The sequence below is a fragment of the Coturnix japonica genome, unplaced genomic scaffold (assembly GCF_001577835.2).
Source record: "Coturnix japonica isolate 7356 unplaced genomic scaffold, Coturnix japonica 2.1 chrUnrandom495, whole genome shotgun sequence".
Taxonomy (NCBI): Eukaryota; Metazoa; Chordata; class Aves; order Galliformes; family Phasianidae; genus Coturnix; species Coturnix japonica.
The window spans coordinates 110,924-115,444 of NW_015439887.1; positions in this window are offsets into that span (position 1 = coordinate 110,924).

Below are 4,521 nucleotides of genomic sequence, written 5' to 3' on the forward strand. Positions count from 1 at the left end.
GTCGCTTCACACGCGCGACGACGTTGAACGTCACACACCCCCCCCCCATATCCTCCCAACCTGCCATTCACACTTACACCCCCCCGCCTACTCCAGACCCCCAAAGACCCCTCAAGAAGGGGGCCCCCCCAGGACCCAAGACCCCCTCGAAAACCCCCCCCACGACCCTCAGGACCGCCCCCCCCAGGACCTCCCAAGGATCCCCAAGCCCCCCCCTTAGCTAGAAAAACCCCCAAAGACCCCCAGACCACCCCAAGCCCCTCAAGGACACCGCCCAAGACCCCCCAAGAACCCCCCACGACCGCCCCCAGACCCCCCCCAGAGCCCAACTTAAAGCCCCCCCCACACCCTCCCCGACCGCCAGGACCCCCGCCAGGATCTCCCCCAACAACCCACCAGAATCCCCCAAGTTTCCCTCAAGGACCCCCCAAAAAGCCCCCCCCCCCAAAAACAGGCAGCCCCCCACCGACCCCCCCCCAGGACCCCCAGGACCCCACTAAAGCCCCCCCAAACCCTCCCCACCGAACCCCCCAAGGACACCCCCAGGACCCCCAAACCCCCCCCAGGACCCCCCAATGTCCCTCAAGGACCCCCAAAAGCCCCCACAAAAACCCCCCAACGACCCCCCTACGACCACGAACCCCCAACCCCCCCCCAGGACCCCCCAAGGCCCCTCAAAAGACGCCCCCAGAAAACACCCCACGACCCCCTCAGACCCCCCCAGGACCCCCAGACCCCCAACCCCACCTTTATGACCCCAAAGACCCGCCAGGGATCCCCAACAAGACCCCCCCACCCCAAACCCCCCCACACCCCAGGACCCCCAACCACCCAACTTTACGACACTCAAAGACCCACCCAGAACCCCCTTTCAAACCCACCCCCCCATAGAACCCCCCCCACCTAAAGGACCCCCATGGAAACCCGCCAAAAATACCCCAGACCCCCCCCAGAACCCCAAACGGACCCCCCACCCCCCCAAACTCGTCCCCCCCCCCCCCCCCCCCCCCCCCCCCCCCCCCCCAGACCACTTGACCCTTCCCCAAATCCCAAAAACCCCCACCCAGGGACCCCAAAACCCCCCCCACCACCCCCCCATTACCCCCCCCCTTATCCCCCATATTCCCTCCTATTTAAACCCCACTCCCCCCACCATTTCCCCCATATTACACCCCCCCGTCATCCCCATTCGCCAACCCCCCATTATACCCCAAAACCCACCGCCCCCCCCAATCCCGCCGCCCATATTACACCCCCCCCCGATTGAACGCGGGGGCTACAACCCACACTCTATAACCCCCACGACCACCCCCACACCAACAGGCCCAGCATCTCCAATCAACCCCGAGTCTACCCGAACGTACCCCCCCCCCATTCCCAGTATCCCCCATCTCTCTCTTTGCCTGAGGGACCCCAGACCCAAATTAAGGGACCCCAATTAAGGGGGGGGGGGGGATAATATGGGACCCCAGCCCCAATTAGGGGCAGCCCTGGGGGTCCCTAATTAAAGAAGATGGGGGTCTCAGTTAATTAGAGGTAATGATGGGGGCCGGGGGTCCGGAATCGGGGACCCCAGCCCCAATTAGGAGCTCCATGAGGACCCCAGCCCCAATTAGCACCATTGGGACCCCAGACCCAATTAAAAGCTCCATTGGGACCCCAGCCCTAATTAGGGAGCACCATTGGGACCCCAGCCCTAATTAGTGGCCCCATTGGGACCCCAGCCCTAATTAGAGGCTCCATTGGGACCCCAGCCCCAATTAGAGGCTCCATTGGGACCCCAGCCCTAATAAGGGAGCACCATGAGGACCCCAGCCCCAATTAGGGGCTCCATTGGGACCCCAGCCCCCAATGAAGGGCACCATTGGGACCCCAGCCCTAATTAGAGGCTCCATTGGGACCCCAGCCCCAATTAAAGGCTCCATTAGGACCCCAGCCCTAACTAGGGGGCGTTATTCCCCCTCTGTCCACTAGGGGGCGCCATAGGAACAGCAGCCCTACACAGCGATCCCATTGAGACCCCAGCCCCAATTAAAGTCTCCGTTGGGACCCCAGCCCCAATTAAGGGCTCCATGAGGACCCCAGCCCTAATTAGGGAGCACCATTGGGACCCCAGCCCTAATTAGAGGCTCTTCTGGGACCCCAACCCTAAATAGGGAGCACCATTGGGACCCCCAATTACCATGCCATACCACAACCATCCACAAGGGGGCAGCACTGAGACCCCAGCCCCAATTAGGGGCCGTTATTCCCCCTCTCTCCACTAGGGGGCGCCATCCCTACCTATCGCTCCCATTGAGACCCCAGCCCCAATTAGGAGCACCATTGGGACCCCAGCCCCAATTAGGGAGCACCATTAGGACCCCAGCCCTCAAGGAAGGGCACCATAGGGACCCCAGCCCTAATTAGGGGCTCTGTTGGGACCCCAGCCCTAAATAGGGAGCACCATAGGGACCCCAGCCCCAATTAAAGGGACACCATTCCATACCACAACCGTCCACGAGGGGGCAGCACTGAGACCCCAGCCCCAATTAGGGGGCGCTATTCCTTTACCCACCACTAGGGGGCGCCATCCTTACATAGCGATCCCATTGAGACCCCAGCCCCAATTAAAGTCTCCATTGAAACCCCAGACCCAATTAAAGGCTCCATTGGGACCCCAGTCCTAATTAGGGAGCACCATCAGGACCCCAGCCCCCAATGAAGGGCACCATTGGGACCCCAGCCCCAATTAAAGGCTCCATTGGGACTCCAGCCCCCAATTAAAGGCTCCATTGAGACCCCAGCCTTAATTAGAGGCTCCATTGGGACCCCAGCCCCAATTAGGGAGCACCATTGGGACCCCAACCCCCAATGAAGGGCTCCATTGAGACCCCAGCCCTAATTAGAGGCTGTTATTCGCCTTACCCACCACTAGGGGGCGCTATGGAACCCCATTCCCACCTATCACTCCCATTGAGACCCCAGCCCTAATTAGAGGCTGTTATTCGCCTTACCCACCACCAGGGGGCAGCACTGAGACCCCAGCCCCAATTATGGTCCCTTATACCCCTTACCCTCCACTAGGGGGCGCTATGGAACCCCATCCCAACCTACCGCTCCCATTACGCCCCCAGCCCCAATTAGTTGCCGTTATTCCCCCTCTCTCCACTAGGGGTCGCTATGGAACCCCATCCCCTACCTACCGCTCCCATTGAGACCCCAGCCCCAATTAAAGGCTCCATTGAGACCCCAGACTTAATTAGAGGCTCCATTGGGACCCCAGCCCTAATAAGGGAGCACCATGAGCACCAACAGAGCCCCCAGCCCCAATTAGGGGGCGTTATTTCCCTTACCCACCACTAGGGGGCGCCATCCCTGCATAGCGATCCCATTGAGACCCCANCCAACAGAGCCCCCAGCCCCAATTAGGGGGCGTTATTTCCCTTACCCACCACTAGGGGGCGCCATCCCTGCATAGCGATCCCATTGAGACCCCAGCCCCAATTAAAGAGACACCATTCCATACCTCAACCGTCCACCAGGGGGCAGCACTGAGACCCCAGCCCCAATTATGGTCCCTTATACCCCTTACCCTCCACTAGGGGGCGCTATAGAACCCCATCCCCAACCTATCGCTCCCATTGAGACCCCAGCCCCAATTAAAGACTCCATTGGGACCCCAGCCCCAATTAGGAGCTCCATTGGGACCCCAGCCCTAATAAGGGAGCACCATTGAGACCCCAGCCCGGATTAGAGGCTCTGTTGGGACCCCAGCCCCAATTAAAGGGACACCATGCCATACCACAACCGTCCACTAGGGGGCAGCACTGAGACCCCAGCCCCAATTAGGGGCCGCTATTCCCCTTACCCACCACCAGGGGGCAGCACTGAGACCCCAGCCCCAATTAGTTGCCGTTATTCCCCTTACCCTCCACTAGAGGGCGCTATGAACCCCATCGCCCACCTATCACTCCGCATTGAGACCCCAGCCCCAATTAGGGCTCCATTGGACCGGCACAGCCCTAATTAGAGCTCCATTGGGACCCAGCCCCAAATAGTTTGCCGTATTTCCCTTACTACTCCACCAGGGGGCAGCCAACTGAGACCCCAACCCCAATTAGTTGCCGTTAATTCGCCCTCTCTCCACTAGGGGGACGCTAAATGGAAACGACCTCCATCCCCCAACCTAACGCGCTCCCATTGGAGACCGCCAGCCCGCGCAATTTAAAGGCTCCATTGGGACCCCAGCCCCCAATGAGGGGCACGCATTGAGAACCCCCAGACCTAATTAGAGCTCATTGGGACCCCAGACCTAATAAGGAGCACCATAAGGGACCCCAGCCCTAATTAAAGGGACATCCAATTCATACCTACGAACCGTCCACTAGGGGGCAGCACTAATGGAGAACCCCAGCACCAATTAATGGTCCGCTATAACCCCTTAACCCACCACTAGGGGGCGCTATGGAACGCCCATTCCCCCAACCTACCGCTTGCCATTGAGACCCCAGCCCCAATTAAAAGGCTCCATTGGGACCC